Genomic DNA, 22,878 nt, shown 5'->3' on the forward strand with positions numbered 1-22,878 from the left:
TTCTGACTGTCTCTGCCCAGCAACTACGCAGCTTTCCACCTCCTCACCTCCAAGAAGGCATTCTTTCAAACAATAAAGTACCCTATGTCCAGAAAGAAGAACATCTGAGTTGTTTGGGTGGCATTTTCTTTTATTGTGTGTGTATTTAGCATGTGTGTGTGTGTGTGTACACGTTCATGTGGGTGTTGGTGGGTGTTCCTATGAGCATGCACACATGTGAATGTAGATAAACATACTTCAGTTACAAGTGAGAGAAGGACAGAGGTCAATGTTTAATGTCTTTTTCTATTTTTGAGACAGGATCTCTCAGGGAACATGGAGGTCCTCTATTCAGGGTCACAGCGATATGCTACCATTCCTGGTTTTTACATGGGTGCTCAGGCTCCGAACTTAGGTCCTCATGCTTGTGTGACAGAAACTCTACTGACTGAGCCATTTCAACACCGGCTCCCCAGATCCAACTGGGCTTTGTTTTCACCTTGCTTCCTAGTATGACAGGTATTTCTCAGGGAGCCAGCATGAATAGGACACTGGATGGCCCATCACTCCAGCATGTGGCAAGTTTTTCTGCACTTTCTGAAATAATGGAATGGAGGAAGCATGGGACTCTTCACTGCTTTTACTACTCATCGGGTATAAACTAAGCCCTAGAGCAGCTAATCCAAATAAAGAATGAAAACCTGAGCCTTCTGAATTGAGTAGTTTTCCTCTCTGTGGAGCCCTGGGTGCCTATGACATAGGCAATTTAGCAGCAGCACCAGGGAGCTTTCTAGAAATTCAGAGCCTGCATTCCTGCAATGCCCCAGGTGCATGAAGGTAAACATGGAAGCCTGGTCCCCAGCACCATAAGGGCTGCCAAGTGCACAGCTCAGTTTCACAGTTTCCATGGCCCCACCAATGGCCCGAGTCACCTGCTTTACATGTGTGACAAGCCCAAAGGTCAGGTGTTCTTCCTGAAACCTCGGTGTCATTCTCTGGAGGACTGGCTTGTCACATCCCAGAACATGCTCACAACAGTCAGGCCAGGTCATGGTCTAACACGGGACCTTTAAGATCTCTGTCATGAACATCCACTAGTGACAATGACAGCCCCTCACTGTCAAGATCAGATTTACTTGGAAAGTTCACACTCGTTAAGATCAGGGCTGGAAATGAACTTACTGGTCAGCTGACTCAGAATCCCTTGTTTCAAGAGAGAAAAATAAAAGGAAACACAGCCGCTGACATTAGACAAAAGGTCTTGAGCAATAACCCTGCCCCCTCTCACTAGAATCCACGAGGCACGTACAGAGGCAAAGCACAGCCTGACAGAGTATCCCACGTTACCTCTCACCTACAAGCCAGTTATGGATGTCAAATGAATCACTATATTCTCTTTTGTGCCAACCTCTTGGATAGTTCCAATTTCCCCCCCCCCCCAAAATTAAAAGGAATTTCACTCACTGGTTATAAAACTAGACGATTTTCAATTGATGGATTCATACAGAACATCTAGAAGCAAAGAAAACATCCACAAGCCATGGTATCATATAGGTGCAAGGAAGCCTTTTAAAGGGGTAGACATAACCCAGCACTGGGACTGTGATTATACTGGGTTTGAACCTCAATTTTATTCTTCACTGTTTGTAAAACCTGGAGAAAGTTCCTTAGCCTCTAGAAGTCTTGTTTGCTCAATTGTTTAATGATCCCTTTGTCTTACAGTCTCTGACTTCCTTTTACAAGGCAGGTTGGCTGCAAACTCATTTTTAGGATGACAATTCTCATGACTGTTGTTCTGCTCACAAGATGTTTTCAATGGGGAAAGAACCCCACTCTTCTGTTACAAAGGAAGAACGGCTCTGACATGATGTTCAAATTCAGAAGCCCAAGACTGAAAATGAATGCAGATTTCATTTCAAATAATCCCTATCTCAGTTAACAAGAATGCTGACTGTTCTCTTAGATGAGCCATCTCCAACATGTATGCTCATCACACAATTGATTAGAAACGTGAAAGCTGTAAGAATAAAGTGAATTATGTAAATCATAAATCATGTTGAGTAGCAAGTAGGTCCTCATGTTGTGATAGCTATTATTGTTTCTATACATCCAAACACTAGAATACAGACACACAAAAGCAGGCACTTTCATGTACACTTCAACTATTCCGAAACTGAAAATTTACGTTTCCCAGTCGAGTCCTGAAACTTTCATGAACTAATATCTCCAAGGACTTATAACTAATGAACAGATGCCAAGAAAACAGTTGGGAAAAATGGCACCCTGCCCAGGTAAAATAAAATGCTAAGGATTTTTGTCCAAGTTACTCTTAATCCAGGGTGGGTCAGGGCAATATTTATAAAGTTTGATTTTAAGGAGGGAAAGAGAGGAGGACTTGAGGCCAGTGAATCTTCCAGTGAGAGGGCAGAGACAAGTAAAGCCAGGCATCTGCCATCTGAGACAGGCAGGGGGGCTGCTGAAGGTCCAACAGAGAGTTCAACTCTCACCACATGCTAAGACAGAAAGGGTTCCACTAGTCCCCGCATTGCTCTGGCTGGCTTATATACCAGTTCAGGGAGAAGGGAAGGAACAGAAACCTCCAGTACTCCCATAACATCCGATAACATTTGTACTAGTATTGCACTAGTGGGCATATCTTGCCGATGGTTTGCTATTTGCAGCTTGCAAGGTTTGTAGTCATATTCCAGGGCAAGGCCACATGCTTAGGAGTAGTAGTCAATACAAATCAGACTTCATGTGTGTGTGTGTGTATATCCACCCACTCGCTTTGTTTATTTTTATGTGCCTTGGTGTCAGTGTGAGGTTACTAGATCCCCTGAAACTGGAGTTACAGATAGTGAGCTTCCATGTGGGTACTGGAAACTGAACCCAGGTCCTCTGAAGAGCAGCCAGGGCTCTTAACCACTGAGCCATCTCTCCAGGCTGTTTTGTGAGGTTTTGTTTGTTTGACAGGAAAAATAAAGTTGGATGGCTAAGCAAGTAGGGGAGAGTCTAGGAGGAGTTGGGGAAAGGGAAAGAATATCATCAAAATATATTTCATGAAATTCTCAAAACAATGAAAACAAAAAGAGAAAAACTAACTCTCTAGTATTCCCCCTCGCTATCAGTTCACACTGTGACTCAACTGACGCGTCCCAAATGCGTCACCCCTCACTTCATGTCCACATTCCTGACCAGCAATGTCTTCATATTCCATGCCTCTTTATAGAGTTACACTTCATCTTCCAACTTGGCCTTCATATTTGCTTTCCTCATCCAAATTATTTTTTTTTGCGATTTTTAAATTAAAACATAATTGTACTATTTCCCTCCTCCTACTCCTCTCCTATCCCTCCCTGGCTCCCTCTCAAATTCATGGTCTCTTCTTCTTAATGATTATATGTTTTATATGTGTGTGCATGCATAAATATATAAATGCAACCTGCTGGGCATTGGTGGCGCACGCCTTTAATCCCAGCACTCGGGAGGAAGAGGCAGGCGGATTTCTGTGAGTTCAAGGCCAGCCTGGTCTACAGAGCGAGTTCCAGGATAGCCTATAAAACAATACAGAGAAAGCCTGTCTCAAATATATATATATATATATATATATATATATATATATATATATATATATATCCTAATGAGTCCATTTAGTGTTGCTTGTACATACATGATTTCAGGGTTGACCACCTGGCATTGGGTAACCAATTGGAGGCACCTCCCTAGGAAAACCCAATCTCCCTCTCAGCAGTTGTCAGTTGCCTGTAGCACTTTGTCTAAGGGTAGGACCAGGTGAGAGTTGTCCCTTCCACATTAGCATATCCTTTGATGCTATTATTCAGGTCTTATCCAGGCATCCATATTGTTAAGGTATCAAAAGTGCCAGCTCTCCTGTTTGAAAGGAAGTGTTCAGTCAACTTGATTTTCACAGACTTCAGGGCCAAACCTGTGCTGGAAGTTCACCCTGTCCTCTGCCATACAACAGCAGGCTCACAGTATGCTTGCCAACATGCTTCCTTCAAAAGGCCCGTGGTACTCCAGTGCAAAGCATGTGCTTGGCTCAGTGAAAGGAGTGTCAAGATTTCAGATGCTGTACCCTGATTTAGGGGGACAGATGGGAGATCATCTTTTTATATTTCTTCCTGTTACCCTTCGACTTTAAGCCATATGGAGGAAAATTTGTATCTCGAAGGCCAAATACAGTTTGCTTCATGTTTCTCACAAGCACTAGAATGCAATTATACCATCAATATATCTAGATACCATTTCTGTATCTACATTAGGTATCCATAGCTACATTCATGATACAACAAACTTGAATAGTTTACAACAAGTACCTTGTGACTTAAGACATTTACTAATCTTGTTTTGAGCACGAAGTATTTTCCCAGCCCTTACCTAACCCTATAGAGTTAGATGTTGGCTCTACACAACATCTTAAACCAAAAATTTGCATTCAAAAGCTGGGACAAGAACAAAGCATCAGGGCTCATCAACTGTACCAGCAAGGAAAACAGATTTTTCTAAATCTTGAATGTATTTCTTGGTTTGCAATAGCTCACAGGCTCCAGCAGTTTCCCAAGTAACAACATCACAGAGACACTCAGAAAAGAAAGGCTTTGGTGGCTACCGCACACAAAAGAAAGTCATCATCCAAATGCCATTCAGAATCCTACCCGAGGGACAGAGCACTCTGTATGTCTAATGACAGCAGTGAAGAGAAAGGAGCAGACTTTGAGGATACTGGAATGGAGCCTCCTGGCCTCAGGACAGACAAGTAGGTGCATGGACAGGAGCCTTCTCACTCTCAGTGTACTTACTTGGTCTAGAAGCCAGCGGTTGTCACCATCTGTCACTGAGGCTACTTTAACTCTTAGGATTTCAGTATTTCTGGTGAACAAATCTTAAGTCTATTGCCCCCTACTGTTCACAGCTTGAGGTTGAATGGGAAATAATAAATATTTCCAAAATTCCTATGACAAAAAAAAAAAATCAAACTTCGGAAAGGTCAAGTGATTCTCTGAAGATCACATATGCTTTCAGAGGGCAACGGAGGTAGGCTATTATCAAATGTTTTACTAATGTTATATTCCATGAAAGGGTGCTTGTACTAAAGATCATGTCAACCAGGACATCCACACTCAATCCAGTTTCTGGAAAACATATTTTATACCAGATACCTCTGGCTCTGTTAATTCCTACCCTACTCCACACCATGGTTTTGTGGTGACAGGGACCAAGCAAACACCTGCTAGGCAAGTGCTTTGTCACTGACTAGTCCCTAATCCTAATTTAATTGTCCTGTAGAAGCTGCCACTGGAGGTCCATTTGTGGAAGGAAGAAAGGGAAGGAGGGGAGAAAAACAGATACCAGGAGGGCATGGAGAAACAACAGGCCAACTACATGGCTTCAGCAAATCACTGGGAAAGAGGTATCATGATAATAGATGGACAGGGATGGACAGGCAGACAGACAGGCAGGCAGACAGACAGACACACACCCAACACACACACACACACACACGCACACACACCCCACACACAGAGCTCTAGAGAAGACAGGCCCTAAACAGGCAGGCAGGCAGGCCTATTTTCTTTTCAGACAGCTCAGAGGCTGGAAACACCCAAATGGTGGCATTAGTTCAGCTCTGAAACTTCGGAGGAGTCACCCACCAGGTGAAATACAGACTTAAGGGTCAGCCTGGGCAGAGAAGAGACCAAGTATCTGTTCAGGAAAGAAAAGGAAAGAGAAGACACAGCTGGAGAAAAGAAGAAACCCAAAAGGGTTTTGATTCTAATTTGGACCCCACAGCTCCTTCCCTATGTCTGTCAGCTTCCAAGACAGGAGGCCTTCGTTAAAGGAGCCTAGTCCAACTAGCCCTGGCTGACTTCTTTCAACCGTCTTTTAGGTGCTTATGGAACAGTAGTTCTAGCTAATATACTTTACTGCATCAACTCTATCAATAGGTTCTTTTGAGTGGGAGTTTGGCGTCAGCAGTGACTGAGGTCATATCTTTTCTCTAGCCTTACCTCTCGACAGTGAACCTGTGCCCTTTTCAACAGATTGATTTGTTTTCAGCTACAATGTTTATGATCATCAGTGAAGGAACAATACTAACAGCTAGCCTCTGCTGAGTGCTTACAATGTGGCTGACACAATTCTGGGGACTTTTTATATGCCACCTCACTAAAACCCGACACCTATCACCTTACCTATATACAGATCTCATGGCTCTTTCTACCTCACAAACAGAAATGGCTACTCCAAGACACATCCTTACATCTCTCCAGCTCTCAGGGTCCAAGTCCTATGTGAACATCATCTCTTACTATTTAACCTCTGAGTTCTTTTCCTACTCTATAAAGCACTGTCTTTCCTGTATTGTTATCTCTCCTCACCCCACCCCAACCCATACATGAGGTGGGGGGTCTTTACAAACACAATTGTACTATTCAAAATTGCTCTCTTTTGAGGGCTTCTCTGTAACATGCTAAAGAACACAATGCCTGATGAAGGCAGTGTGTTTAAATTCTCACAAGAAAAAAAATTTTCCCCAGGAGAAAAAACATCTGATGGAAAGGAAAAACCTCTACAAGTACTCCAAGAGGCACTAAACCCCCAATTTTCAAAATATGATGACTTTATCAAAGTTGTGACTTACTCTTGAGCTCTTAGGGACAGTCACCCTGCTCCATCTGTGAATGTCACCAGCAGGCAGGCTGCCTTTTGGAGAGCAGGAAGAGAGCAGCCAGTGTGGCCTTGAGCAAGGAAACAAGGCTTACTGAGGTGAGTTAACATTGCCTTCGGGGAGAGATATATCAGCATAGCAAAGTGCATGCAATCTTGTACACTGCCAGCCTCATACAAGACACCCAGGTCATTCTAGAGCCCTCCCTTACCCATGATTCCACACATGCTCGCAGTGAAAGTAGACCTCTATTACTGGGAAAGCAATCTGTTAGTCAAGATAATTCCCCAGCCACTTTGGAGGATGTCACCACATCTGGCATATATATATATAATATATATATATATATATATTATATATATATTATATTTTTTTCTAGTTCCTAGACCATAGCACAGTAAAAGATCACCCAGCAAACAACAGTGAGATTAAAAATCAGAACTCCATCCCAAGACCTCCATGGCAGATCAATAGTGCTATGATGCCATGGCTGGTTCTGGGGTGATCAAAAGCCACCGAGAGGAACTAACAGAACACAGGCCAGTAGGGAACAAACCTAACCATGTGCTACAGCAGGCTATGCTGTCAAGATTCTGAAGCTCTGTTTTTAAGCCAAAGGGACTGGCTAAAATTAAACCTCAATAATTTGAGAGCCATTTCTTTATCTGGAAGTGTTAGTGAAGTGTGCGTGCATCTCTGATGTTTCAGATTATGTGCTGAAATGAGAGCAATGGTCCATTAACTATTTGCTTTTTAATCTTCCTCTCCCAACTCTGTTGCTACTAAGGAAGGAAAGGGTTACTTTTAGAGAAACACTGTTTCTTAAGCTCCAAGATTTAAGGATACTGCATACTTGTGCCATGTCACTCTGCATTTGAACTTTCTAATAAGCAAAGAAAAGAAAGGCGAAAGGTGCCAGACCACCAAAACCACCACCTGTCCTTAGAGCTAATACCTTCCCCTAGGCTCTTTCTCATCCTGACTACAAAACACATTCCTGCTTGCTTTGGGAATTAACAAATTTCTTACCTGTCTCCTGAAGGATGAACTGCCAAGCTGCAGAGAACGCCTCCGCCTCCACGGTAGTCTTGATCTGGTCAGTTGCCCCAGTTCACTTCCCCCCTGGAGCTCGTATCAGAAAATGCAAGCAGGACCCCATGCAGCCCAAACATCTCCTTTTCTGAGTGCGCAAATCTGAGCTCTTCCTGAGGCAGGCAGCAGGCTCAAACCCCAGTTGGTCTGCTTTTGCAATCCCCACAGGAGAACGCCCTCCCCAGAAGCGGACCCCCGCTGCAGATCCACCAAGCCGGGGACTGTGACTTGTGCTCTTGTTCTAGGCCTGCCCGAGCCCTGGAATTGTCTTCTCAAGAACCCCAGTTTCCTCTAAACTCGGCGACTTCACGATTATCTGAAGGAAGTCACAGACCCCAGTCTCTGCGTCATCCGCGGATCCTGAGCCAGACCTAGGAGACCAGTCAGCTGCTCGCAAAGCCCGGGCCACTGAACCAGGAAATGTGCAGCTCATCCAAAAAAATAATAATAACTGTCACGGAGCGCCTGGCAGAGCTGGAGAAGTCGCTGTTCCCAGTTCCAATGCCTGCATCCTCCGCATGCTAATGAGGCTGTGATGTCAGCAAGTCAGTCACAGCATCTGGACGTCCCAGTCTGGCCGCCCAGGGTTGCGATTTATTTACATGTAAATTACCCTTGCCTTCCAAATCAATAATCTCTAAACCAACATGTTGGGGAGGGGGGAATCTTTCCTATTGTAAAAAGCCCAGCTATGCAACCTCCAAAGGAGCAGGAAGAACAAAAATTACATCTCAGAGAGGCTTGAAAGGCACATGGCTGTTCGCCCCCATCTTTTTTTATTTTTATTTTTTAAAGCACCGTGCCAGAGATTTTAGCTGGACACAGGTATAGCCTGGGCGCACGGTTCAGATCAGAAACTGTCCTAACCCAGCAATGGTACAACCAGAATGAGATCATGAGATCTCTGTCTCTCTGTCTGTCTCTCTCTCTGACTCTCTCTCTTCTCCTCTCTCCCTCCAGCTCCCTCTTCCTCTCCCTCTCTTCTCCCCCATTCCCCCCCTCTCTTCTTCCCTCTCTACCTCTCACTATGCTGAACCTTCAAATGCTGTACTTTTCTTACCCCCTTCAACTTTCATTCTAGGGTGTAGATGTTTGCTGCTCTGGGATCAAGTCACTTTTCAGATTTTATGAACCCTGGAATAAATGCATTCAGCTGTCACTACTGACTTGGGAAGTGAATTGGTTACTTATAGTCTGAGGACCCTCAGACACACGGAGAACACTGTTCCGGAGGCTTGCATTGGACAGGTTTGAGAGGAGGCAGAATGGAGACAGGCTTTTACCTCTGTTGTCCTAGATTTCAGCAAGGGTGAAATAGCTTTGGTAGTGGTCCTCAGGTATTTTTTTGCAACACGGTCTCTCCCTGGCCTGAAAGTCACCGAGTAGATGAGGCTGGCTTCTTAGGGAGTTTTATGGAGTCCATCTGCCTCTCTCTGCCTTCCCAGTGCTAGGACTGCAAACAGGAGGTAGGTACCATCCCTGACTTTTTCCTGTGGGTTCTGGAGATGGAGAGCAGGTCCTCATGCCTGAAGGCAAGCACTTTACTATGTGAGGCATATTCCAAGCACCATTAATAAATATGAATAGACATATACTTTATACCACACACTATAGCCACTGGGCACTTCCACACCTCTCTGCACTCACTAAGTTTATGTAACAAAGTGCAATAAGAGAAGAACAAACAGAATGGTCAGTTATGGTGTCAGTGAACAAAATGCTGTTCGGTCTAGTAAATAATCATAATTTCTAATAATTTCAACCAAGCAAGAAAAATTTACTTAGTCTACCAAGGTGGCCATGTTTCTCTGAGCATTTTTCTCCATTGTCATCTCCTATTGCTCTAAACTATTTTTTCCATGTTCCTGTTGTCCCCCAGGCTAGGTGAACAGAAGGTACAAACTATCTTCAGACAAGGACCACTATGGGCAAGCGGGGTGTGTGTGTGTGTGTGTGTGTGTGTGTGTGAGCAGCTGCAGAGGCTGAGAGCGGCCCAGGCCATCAAGCCCTGAGGTCCCTGAGGACAAAGCAGCCAGTGCAGCTCCTCGCCCCCACCCCACCTCCGCTGGAGAGCCCACTGTGATGAGACCTGCCCTTTCAGCTGGAGCTCCCGAAGCTTCAAATGAATTTCTTTGTTGGATGTTGAGAAGGTAAATTGTGTCTTTTGTTATATATAATTATATTCATAATGCTTAATCATTTCTTCCAGAAGGTTTTTTTTCTGGTTCACAGAAGACCTTTATGATTAACAAATGGGACCAGGAATAACTTTTTACCCAGGGAAATGGAAAATGAAACACACTCTGCTTTAGGTTCCCATTGCACAGAACTCAAAGCACATAGGGAGCAATATGGATATGCCAACCCTCAATATCCTTCAACGGGCCAGTTAACAAGCCAAGTATTTTGGAGCCACCAACAGCCCAGGGAAAGTAGTGATATCCGATCTCAGGGTAGCCAGAGAACAGTCTTTTCAAGTTGCTTATGGTCCAGTTTTGTCATGTGAAGAAGCCCACCACACTCTGACCTTACCAGCATAACTACAAGGGGATAATAAGATAAGATTCACAAGTGATTGACAATGAAGAGGAAAACTGGAATGTAGAACGTGATAAGAGACTTATCTTCAGCTGGGACAGATCTGACACAAGGCCACAGAGTTCACAAGAACTGGTAATACAGTATGGGACTGGCGTAGAGTATGGAATTGGTGGCGTGGTGTGTCGTCTAGAATGGATGATCTGGCAACCATTATAGTCCTATGATTTGAAGCCTGAGCCTCTCTTGGTGCTTGTGATAAAACTCTGGATGGGCTTTGCACATGCTAGGAAAGCCCTCCATCACTGAATGACTTTGCCAGCTCCTATGCCTAGGTTCCCAAACTGTAACACAGGATGCTAACAGTATCTTGCTTCATAGAGCTGTTGGGAAATTAACTGAAACTAATGTGAAATGCTTCACAATGAGCCTATATAGCACACACTTGACATTGTTAGGCATTTGTAGAAGAAATAATGTCACCATCACTAACTTTGTCACTATCTATTTAACTCATTGATTTCAAGGGTTGAAAGGAAGACTTTCAAATCATTCCTACTCCCAAGGGTATATACCCTCAAAATTGCACCTAAAGTGGGTAATCTTCTGACCGACCCTATTCTATATGTTCTAACATAAACAACTTTGACTCCTAAAATATGAGGTAAGAAATAATAAAAAACAACTAATCGACATCAAGAGGGAGACGTTTCCTTTTCTGAAACTGTATACTGGGACAAGACCATCCAAGATACTCCTTCACACACAGTGAGGTGTCACCCTAGTAAACCAGAGAGTTGAAATATGTTTTAAAAAATTCTGAAACACCCAATCTACCAAGTACCCCAACTAGCAGTGTTTCTTCTTGTGACCATGTGGCTGCCCCAGAACTGGAGCTCAACGCCACTGCCAGCTTCACAAGAGAGTATCAAACCACCCATCACTGTCTTTGGAAAAGATTGAAATTCAAAACTCAAAGGCTTTTGCATTATTAGAAAGTTGAAAACAATCATCAAATCTCTCTCATGCCAGTGTCTAGCTGTATATTTCTGGAATGTATGCTTCATCTACTCTTATCTTGTGGTGCTGAGGAGAAAATACATTACATGAACCCCTTCTTCTGGGGATCAAATACATTACATGAGTCCCTTCTATTTGTCAGTCACTGGGTCAGGTCTAGGGGATACTATGGTGACGAAGACAGATCCAGATCCAGCCTTAAAAGAGTTTCATAATGACAGTGAACACAATTAAATAAGCCATTAGAGTGGAATATGAGAGGGCCTACGTGGCCTTCAGGAGATCTAGCCATAGTCCAGAGGACCAGTCCAAAGGTCAGTGTATGGAGGAAGGAGGATATCTATGAATCAAGGCTGCACAGACTATTAAAGTAACAGTCTACACATAGATAGTTCCTAGTTATGGTACTCTTCACTCCAGAGATCATTCTGTTGAGAAGTTTTTGAAAATATGTTTTTAGGTATTGAATAAGATCATGCAAAAACTACTGGCAAAGTGCAGAGGCCTAATATACTGACAAGCTCATACTGTGTGTGCTGTACTTATAAAGCAGAGGAAAAAGCTACACTGATGAAAGCAGGCTTCAGGGGCAGAGGTAGAGAAGAATAGATGTGTGCACAGGTCATGCAAACCTATCGAGAATCCATTAAAAGCCAGTGAAACAAATGCAGATGCTGACATTTTAAACTTTGTATTTAGCTTGGAAATGGAAAACGGTAGAAGTGACAATACTGTATAGGAAAAGGGAATGGAGAATAAGACTGTGTTGAATGTGATTTAAAAAAAAAAAAAGGACCGGGAAAACTGTGATTTTGAGTTATGCCTCGGGTCAAAGCAATTTTTGCTTTTTTTGGAAACAATTTTCTATGAGGAAGGCCTATCCTAAACATGATATGAAAATTAGAAACTATAAATAGCAAAAGAGAAAGTCCTGCTGAAATTGCCAAGGTCAAATTTTAGTATCTAGAGAGGGTGTCTAGGCAGGAGGAAAAAACAGTAGCTTGAAAGAACAGAATTAACAACAAATGGAGAATTAAAAACCCTGGTGACATGGGTGCAGGACACAGGGCAGCACCAGTTTAACAGTGGCAGGTAACACAGAGGATCATTCCATGCACTGGAAAAGCAAATCATCATTCGACTCCAGCTGCTACTAGCCAGAACCGCACTGGACAATTATAAGGAAAGTCTTTGTGAATCTTTCTGGTTAACCTGTTAGCTTAGAGAAAAGAAGGTGAGTGGTGACAGGGACCATGACAGCCAATTTTTAACTTCCATTTCCATAGGTATCAAATATGAAGGGATGAACTTGAAATGAACTTAAGTAAGGATTTTAAGTACTGAGATAAGAACTTGTATGGATCACTTAAAGAGATGATGGCATTTTCATTTTTGGAGAAATCAAAAAAGATAAAAAAAAAATCACTGTATCTGGATAAGGCCAGGACCTTCCATGAAATGCTCATTACTGCTAAGAGACATTGCCACGGCTTCAAACCACTCATCCAATAAGGGTCATTTAACTTCATTTTTACAGGTGTGTACTCTGTGCACACATGAGTCACGGGGACATATAGTTTTAAACAGCCTGTTCAGGAAGTTTTCTGACAGCCAGACATCAAAATCCAGTAAAGGAAATGAGGGTGGGGAGGGTAACAAGGATAACATAATAAACAATCTCTGACTTCTGTGGTTTAATACAGGAAACATTGATTTCTTACTGAGGCAAGGCTGACTGGGGGGGGGGGACAGGGAACACAGGCTTTGTAGTTACCTCCACTCCAAGCTGTGACTCAAGGATCTAGCCCAGGCCCCTGTTGTGTCTCTGATTTCAACCTGTAATTTCCACGTTCCAACAACACAAGAAGTGAGACATGAATAGGCTTCCATGTGATTCAGCTTGGAGATGAATAATATCACTTTGATTGATCAAACCAGCTCTATGACCTCATCCAACTGCAAGGAGACTGAGAAGCCTATGTACCAGAAGAGGGAATGCAGATAATAAAAACATCTATTATGCATGTCACACATCCATTTTCATTTTTGCTGTCTATTAAAACTAGGATGTCATAAAACAGTGGGATGTTTAGCATCTGAAAAAAAACCTGTATTCATCGGGTACTTCTGAGTGAATCCTTGGGATCCAAGCAGCACGGGCTGCAGGCCAACAGGGAGACAATGAAAATTTGGATTCTGACTTTTTATCATTATTCAGGCAACAGTATTCATGCCAAGTTACCTTACAAGGAGTACATGTTTAAAGTGTGTGACACTTCTACTGGGAAAGCAGAAGCAGAAGGCATCCACAGAGACAGGGCTAGCTTGTCAACAGGAAGTGAAAGGAGAGACATCCTCAATGGTTCCTGATTACTTTTCCAGTTCAGATTCTTGTAAAAGAGCCTCTGGCTCTCTTTCCCCCAAGATGCATGTTCATGGTTGATAACAGCCTATCCTAGCCTCAGTTTCTCCACCTACAAAATGGGAACATCTATCATTGACGCTTAAGAATGATTAGATGAACACAACATATAAAATGCCTTGCAGACTAGTTTATGTGCCAAACTGTATCCCTTTACACTTGGTTTTCAAAGAAGGGCACAAGAAGGGTTGTTGCTCTAACACATGGTAAAATCGTTCATGATACACATAAGAATAAGGTCCCTTCTCCCTATGCCTCCTTTGTCCATGTAAAAATAAAAACATATTATGAATTCTCCATGGATCACTGACATTTCTAAATCCAATGAAAAACCACACATCACACTTTAAATTCAGAAAGACAATATTCTGTTTTTTCTCATCATCTTAGGAATTGCCATATTTCAGATACTTTAATTATCCTTGGTCCCAATAATGAAATGCATACAACTGTAACATTGCCTTTTATCCTCTCTTAATTATATTAATTAAAATATGAGATATAGACAATCTATTTGTACATATCAAAACAAAAGACTATTGAAGACCATGCTTACTCCCTCCAAAAAGTTAAAAACTGTGTCAATGGTTTAAACAGGCTTACTGCTGCACATTTTTACTAACGTGTCATTAAATTTTCATAGTGTGCTAATAATTAGGTTTTCAATTAAGAAAAAAAAGGCAGCTGCATATACTTTGGCGGCTTTTTGAACTACTGGTTCCATCAACAAGCTGAGCAGAAACCAGCATTTCTTTTTTTTTTTTCTTTTTTTGGTTTTACGATATAGGGTTTCTCTGTATTGTTTTGGATGCTGTCTGTCCAGCCTGGCCTACGAACTCACAGAGATCCGCCTGCCTCTGCCTCCCGGGTGCTGGGATTAAAGGAGTGCGCCACCACCTGCCCGGCAAAACCAGAATTTCTACAGAGGAGAATAAGCCGCTCACTGCATAGGATGTTTGGTTTTCTAGCCTTTCCCAAAGGCAGCTACAGAGAGACACTCTTAGAGAAACAGTGGTAAACTACAAAGTATTTTAGAAAAAAAAATGCCTGGAAAGATGATCTGTCTCACAAAGTGGTAAATAGACAGCAAAGATTTTCTTTGGAAGAATTATCTCAGGAGAGGAAACATCCTAGATGAACAACCTGACATGGTTTTTCACAAGGAATGAGTACCAGGTGTTCTGTGCACATGATGTCACTTAGTCATCTTCTAAAAGTGTAGCTTTTATCACCATGTGCCAAACAGAGATGCTGAGGTTCAAAGAGGATATGCTAATGGAATAAGGATCCATAACTGAGATCCATTCCTGGGTCATTAAAACACCCATGGCCCTTTCTTTAATTCAGAACTTCACAGCTTTCAAAGCCTAGGCATCATTATAGTACACAGAGTATAGTATGTTGAAAATAATTTCCTAAAAAAAAAAAAAGCACAGAATGCTCTCTGTTCCTCTGAGCAGTGGATTGCTCTGTACAAAGGAAGACCACATAGGGTTTATCTCAGAGGCAAGAGCTCTTCAGAGTTCTTACTCTATTTCATAGTCTTTCATTCTTAATGGTGGTGATACTCCCTAGGTTAATAGGGTGGTGGTTTGAATGAGAATGACTCCCATAAGCTTATATATTTGAATATTTAGTCCCTGGGGTAGACTTTGAGATTTCAAAAGCCATGCTATTCCCAGTTAGCTTTCTCTTTCTGCCTCCTACTTGTGGATAAGCATATAAGCTCTCAGCTACTGTTCTAGCACCATGCCTGCTGCCATGCTCCCGGCCATGGACTCTCACCCTCTGGCACTGTATGCCTCAATAAACCCTTCTATAAGATGCCTTGATCATGGTATCTCTTCACAGCAACAGAAAAGCAACCAAAGTTATTTAATCAAGGTCACTCTAAACTCAGTGTTGTCGGGAGCAGATGCTGTATTGTTATTGTTGCTGTTTACTACTCTATTCCTAGTACCTGGTACCTTGTATTCTGACAACTAATAAATACTTGCTGAGGAGTAAATGTTTGACAATTTTTCTTGTCTGGAAATTGGAAGAAATTTGGGGCTATTTCTACAGTAACAGCTCCCTGATTACTGCATTCTGACAAATTTTGGGGGCGTGAAAATGAAAAGGATGGATACCTGTCTCCTACAGCTCCAACTTTTTGGACTTTTTCCCCAGCTCATCTGTGTCTCATTGACAGCTCCATACTGGAGGACTCCCAGCTAGGCTCAGGTGTGGAACTGCTACTTTCTCTATTCTCATTTACTACTTAGATCTGGTCTATGGTTGTAACTTCTGTCTTGCTGCTAGTGATTTAAGGGCAAACCATCCCCATCAACTCGGGGCTATCTACTTGTCTATGTCATATCAAAATGTAGATATCAAAGCCTTCTCAACTACAGTGTATATAGCATATTTTCCACTTCTGTATTTGAAATATTAGCTAATGGCAACTCCACCACCACAATGAAAAAAGAGCAAATTCCTTGGAGATCATTTCTTTATATTTCTTCTTGTTACCCTTCGACTTTTAAGCCACATGGAGGAGAAATTGTATCTTGAAGGCCAAATACAGTTTGCTTTATGATTTCTCACAAGCACTAGAATACAATTATACCATCAATATACCATTTATGTATCTACATTAGGTATCCATAGCTACATTCATGATACAACAAACTTGAATAGTTTACAACAAGTACCTTGTGACTTAAGACATTTACTAATCTTGTTTTGAGCACGAAGTAATTTTCCAGTCCTTACCTAACCCTATAGAGTTAGATGTTGGCTCCACCCAACATCTTTCTTCTACCTTTATTGCTATTACTCCAGTCCAAGCCACTATCATGTCTCTCCTATGGAAATCTAGGTAATCATCAACTCAGCCTTCCTCTTGGTCTATTATTACCTCTCTTAGTCTATTCACAAGATGGCACCTCTGGTGAGTCTCTTTGGGAAATTGGATTTTGCCAGATTTTCTGCACAAAATCCACTATCTCTGCTCATGTGTGAGGTGGCCCTATGGATCTAGATCACATACATCCCTAACACCATCTCCTACTGCTCATCTGTCTTTTTATAACCCAAACATTGGGTCTTGAACATGCCAGGCTTATGCTTCCCTGAGCTTTCACACTTGTTCTTCCTCTGAAATTGTCTGCCCTGTATACAGTATCATAGTTCACTGTCAACTTTTAAAATCCAACAGAAGCATGTAAGGCTTTTCCTCCATTTTTCTGACTTTTCTCCTCTGACATTCTCTTAAAACCATTTTGTTAAGACATACTTTATATATATATCATGCATATAAGGTGAACCAATACATAGTTCTACTTTATTTACAACCCTAATCATAGTCAAATTTTAGAACTTTAACTGACCTACAAAGAAACTGTCTAATAAGTTGCTCCCTAGTGGCCTTACTATCTTGAACTTGGACAAATGTTAATCTCCTTTGTATATGCAAATTTCACATTCTGCACATTTCATACAAATAAAAATTTATCATCCACAAACACTTGTGAATAGTTTTTTCCTTTGGTATAAAAATTTAAATTTATCTATGTTGTAGCTTATATCGTAACTTCTTCATTCATTCTTACTGCAAAATTTAATATTGCATGTTACAGTTTGGAGATGAAGTATTCCCTAAAACAGACACTGTTCCCCAGCTGGTGGCACTACTGAGAGGTTAAGAAGGACAGGAGGACACTAACTTCAACTATGGATGAAGTCATATTAATTATACATAGTTACAGAATGATGGGTTTCATTATGACATTTATATGCACTTTTGCCTTTATATGTTACATTGCATGAAAACGTGTGTGTTTTGTGTGTGGACACCCAAGCGTGGAGGTACATGTGAATGCACATACATGAGGAGGTCCAAGGTCGATGTTAGGTGTCTTTCTCAACTGCTCTCTACCTTATACTCTGAAGAGGGGCTGTCTGTGAACCCAGAGCTCACCATCTCACTTGGCAGCTTGGCTTGTTCTACAGATCCTGTTTCTACCTTCCACCAGCTGGGATTACAGCTGGGCGGTCCTACCCACTCAGTTTTTACATGTGTTCTGGGGATCTGAGTTCTAGTTCTCACACTTGCATAGTAAGTGTGTTAACCACTGAGTCATCCTCAAAGCCCTCATTATGAAATTTTCATATTTGTGTACAATGTGTTTTGATCATTCAATTGTTTCCCCCTCACCAGTACTCTCTCTTGTCCCTCACTTCTGTTGGTCCCCCTTCTATTTTTAGGGGGGTGTTATTTGTTTGCTTACTTGCTTGTCTGTGATCTAATGATTTTCATTAGGGTAATTTCATTAGGTTATTACCAATGAGTACACCACTGGGAAAGAAAAAGCATTTCTCTCTTCCCTAGAAACCATCAACTTCCTCTAAACTGCTAGGGAAAGGTAGATCTTTTGAACTTCCAACTGATGGGGGAAGTCCTTTTGTGTATATGTTTGTCTCATTGGTTGATATATAAAGCGCTGTTGACCAAAAGGGAAGCAAGATAGGTGGGACTAGGAGTTGATGAGGATTCTGGGAAACAGAGGCACAGTCAGTTACCATGTAGGACACCAGAGGAGTAAGAGGTCCAGACCCTTTCTCTGGTAAGAGAAGACCACATGGAAATACTCTGATTAGCAGTTATAGGTTAATAATTAAGTCAGAGCTAGCCAACAAGAAACCAGTACAAATGGCTAACAGCTTTATAATTGATATAGTGTTTGCTGTGTTATTTGGGGGCTGAGACAGCGGCGGGACCCAGGCAGCTGGCGGGAAAGAGTACATGTTACACCCAACCATACTTCATGGCATGGCATTAACACACCCAGGCTCACGCAGGTCTTGTTCACAGATGCGGAGAGTTCAAGAGTGTGGCAGCCATATCATTCTACAACATTCCACCCCTTCCTTCCATCCTTATATTCACTCTGTTCTGCCTACTGCCAGGTTCCCTGGGTCTTGGAGGGGGTAATTTGGTTTCCCACTTATGGCTCAGCATTACAGTTATTTGTTTGTAGTACTATGACTGGTTAGAAGCTTCTCCAGAGTAAAATAGCATAACAAACTGACCTAACAGATACCTACAGAGTATTCCATTCAAGCTCCAGGAACACACATTCCACTCCTAAGATAACATCCTAAGACACAAAACACATCCTAAGAAATTCAGAAAAATCAAAATAACTCCATGTAGCCTATCTGATCACAAAATAATCAACAGTAAACCAATATTTAGGAAGTACACAAACTCACGGAGACTAAACAGCACATTACTGAATGATGAAGAGGTCAAAGAAGAAATCAAGAAATAAAAAAAAAGACCTCTTGGAATTAAATAATGAAAACACAACATGACACACTTCTGGGATATATTAAAAGCAGCCCTAAGTAGGAAATTTTTAGAAATGATCAATATAGCCGGGCGGTGGTGGCGCACGCCTTTAATCCCAGCACTCGGGAGGCAGAAGCAGGCGGATCTCTGTGAGTTCGAGGCCAGGCTGGACTGACAGCCTCCAAAACAATACAGAGAAACCTTGTTTCGTAAAACCAAAAAAAAAAAAAAAAAAAAAAAAGAAATGATCAATATTTTCAGAAAAGTGACAGACTACAAATTCATCTTGCAAAAATCTGTATCCAAGGCTAGACAGTGGTGGCATACAGCATTAATTCCAGCATTCAGGAGGCAGAGGCAGGTGGATCTCTGAGTTCAAAGGCAGCCTTGTCTACAAAGCAAGTTCTGGGATAGCTAGGGCTAACACAGAGAAACACTGTCTTGAAAAACAAAAACAAAGAAAAACTCAGTAGCTTTTTTATATGCCAATAATAAATATATGGTGAAAAAAGAGAACATGGAAACATTCCCATTTACAACAGCCACAAAAAAAGGGGAGAGAAAAAAATCTCTATAATGAAAACTTCAAATTTCTGAAGAAAAAAATTGAAGAACACACTAGAAGATGGAAAGACCTTCCATGAATTGGTAGAATCAATAGTGTAAAAATGAACAATTTACAGATTCAAGGGCAATCCCTATTAAAATGCATATGATATTTTTCACAGAAATTAGAAAAACTTTCTAAGTTTTATATGGACTCTCAAAAGACCACAGATAGCTAGAGTAATCCAGAGTAAAGTCAATCATGCCAGAACTACTACCATTCCAGATTTGAAGCTATATTACAAAGCCAAAGTAATAAAAATAGACATTTGGATCAATGAAGCAAAAAGGAAGACTCAAATAAGAGTGTGCATGATATATATATGTATGATAGTTGACAAATATGCCAAAGGACACACTGGAGAGAAGATGTCTTCAAAAATAATATTTGGAAAAGTAGATGTTCATATGTAGAAGAATGACATTAGACCCCCCCCATCATCCAGAACAAAAATCAACTCCAATGAACCAAAGACCTCAATGTAAAATCTGAAACACCAGAACTGCTAGAAGAAAATGTAGGCAGTACCCTATGTGCAGGGATGGACTTTCTGAATAAGATTCCATTTGCTCAAGAGTTGAGTCCGAAAACTGACAAAAAGCCAACTTCATAAAACAAAAAGTTGCTGTGCAGCAGAAGTTAAAATCAAGTTATAGTGAAGAGGAAACCTATAGAGTGGGGAAAAAGTTTTTTGGTAGCTATACATTTGATAGATTAATATTCAGAATGTTAGCAGAAATAACAGAATAAGAACAATAACAACAACCAGCAACTAAAGAATCAAGAAAATGAACAATCTAATTAAAAATGGGCTTTGTGTCTAAGTAAACGATTTTCAAAAGCAAAAATAATAATGTCTAAGAAATACCCTTTATTCAAACATCATTAGCAATTAAGGAAGTGGAAATTAAGGACTTTGAGATTTTATCTTATCCTAGTTAGGATGGGCAAGATCAAGGAAGCAACTGATAACAAATCCTGGTGGGGATGTGTAGAAAGGGGAACCTTCAATTACTGCTGGTGGAACTGAAAACTGCTGCAGTCACTCTACAAATCAGCGTGAAAATCCTCACGGAGTTAAAACGAAATTTACCATGTGACCTAGCTAAATCACTCATTAGCATATGCCCCCAAACTCAATAACCTACTCCATATATACTTACTCAACTGTTTATTGCAGTTCTCTATTCAATAGAGACAGCCTACATATCCTTCAACTGATAAATGGAAATGTGGTATGTATACACAGTGGAATTTAACTTATATCTGTAAGAAAAATAAAATAAAAAATTCCAAGTAAATGGATGGAACTCAAAAGTATCATACTGAATAAGTCAATCCAGACCCAGAAAGACAAATGGTACATGTTCTTTCTTATTTGAAGATCCTTGTGCTAAATCTTTAGATGTGAATATAGAACCAAACTAATTTCAGAACCACAAAAATAAAAAGGGACTCTGTGTATGTGTGTGTGTGTGTGTGTGTGTGTGTGTGTGTGTGTGTGTGTGTGGCAGGGGAGGTGGGATGGAAGGAGCTCTAGAGATGGGGAATAGTAGGGCATAGGTGTTTTGATGTGTCACTGTGATTGGTTTAATAAAGAGCTGAATGGCTAGTAGCTAGGCTGGAAGAGGTTAGGCGGGACTTCTGGGGACAGAGGGGGACTCAGAGAAGAAGAAAGGTGAAGTCTCCAGCCAGACATTGAGCAAGCAGGATGGGCAGTACAGAGTAAAGGTACCAAGCCATGTAAAAGAACATAGATTAAAAGATATGGGTTAATTTAAGCTATAAGACTAGTTAGGAACAAGTCTAAGATAAGGTTGAGCTTTCATAATTAATAGTAAGTCTCTGTGTCATTTTTGTGTGAGTCAGAAACCCAAAGAAAAATTCATTACACATAGGTGCTATGAAGGGGAAATGGGAAAATGGGGGGGCTTTAACTAGAGAGAAGGGAAAAGGGAGGGCAATATAGAAAGAGAGCAAGGGAGCAGGGATAAAGAACTCTATGGATGACTGAAAAGGGGAATCAATTACTTTATTTTTACTTAAAAATACATATAATATATATGTATACATTTATTCATGTAAACACACATACACACACATATATATATATATACACACACACACACATATATATTAATGAAGTTACACTACTTGTGGTAATAGTGATTCTGGGTAAGGGAAGAGTGAGAACAAACACTAAAGTAGTTTAGAATCACAATATTTTATGTCTACTTAAAATTATACACACATAAAGTAGATGTTTATACATATATGAATAGATGGATGGGTAGTTTAAATAAAGTTACAGCACTTGGGGTGACTATATTTCTCCAAGAGCCACAGACTATCAAACAAAACCTCAGTGCTAGCTAGGGAAACTTCCCTGTGAGTTGTTGGTCAGAGGGTCCAAGAGATTCCTCAAGCAATCAAGGCTATTGTCATAGCCCTTGGTTGCCTTACAGAAACCGAAGGTGAGACCTGACTGCTGAAGACACACACATCGGAAACAGGATTTGGAGGAGTCAACCTAAAACTAACATTTATTCTCCTCCCTGAGGACTAGCCCTCATAGTATCCAAAGGTGCTATGCAAGCTGTCAAGGGAGAAAAGCAACCAGTAAGTAGTCTTCGCTAGCAGTACAGGCTACAAACCACAGTGATGACCAGAAGGCCAAGATATTCCTAAGGGTACAATGGTGTCACTCATATCTTGGGGGTAACTAATGTGGTTTCCAAACAAGACCTGCACAATGACAATACCAGTTGACATGCCTGCATGCATGGGTAGAAACTCATGAGGTATCATCTCCCCAAAAGCTACAGGGAATTAATGGCTGCTGAGTGATGGGGAGCCGGTCTTCTCCAGGGCCAAGCCTCCTACACTACAGATTAGTCAATCCTAAGTGGTCAGCTTGAATCACTCACATACTCATATGAGCAACAATAAATGGGTTTCTCTCTCTCTCTTTCTCTCTCTCTCTCTCCCTGTCTCTGTGTGGTGTAAAATAATAATAATTAAAGAAGTCATAAATTTTAGAGGGACTGGAGAGGCATAGGAGGAGTTGGTGGGAGGAGAAAGGGGGTGGAAATGATGTAAATACTTATGTTGGAAATTCTCAAAAAATTTAAAACTTGAAAATATTTTGTTTAGATGGGCATTTTACATAGTCCATTGAGGTAATTATAACTGCCACT

General features: G+C 41.2%; 1 protein-coding gene across 4 annotated transcripts in view; it reads right to left on the bottom strand.

Moving 5' to 3' along the window:
* The window catches only part of Prickle2 (prickle planar cell polarity protein 2), a 327,604-nt gene that overhangs the window by 95,639 nt on the left and 209,087 nt on the right, over positions 1 to 22,878 (bottom strand). The window contains exon 1 of one of the 4 annotated variants that reach the window (XM_040738855.1): positions 7,697 to 8,269. The exons of the other annotated variants lie outside the window; for them this stretch is intronic. The gene's annotated coding sequence lies outside the window, so the exon portion shown is untranslated. Of the gene's footprint in view, positions 1 to 7,696; positions 8,270 to 22,878 lie in introns of those variants that run through there. 4 annotated transcript variants of the gene reach the window in all.

Source organism: Mesocricetus auratus, unplaced genomic scaffold (genome assembly GCF_017639785.1).
Source record: "Mesocricetus auratus isolate SY011 unplaced genomic scaffold, BCM_Maur_2.0 Super-Scaffold_100676, whole genome shotgun sequence".
Classification (NCBI taxonomy): domain Eukaryota; kingdom Metazoa; phylum Chordata; class Mammalia; order Rodentia; family Cricetidae; genus Mesocricetus; species Mesocricetus auratus.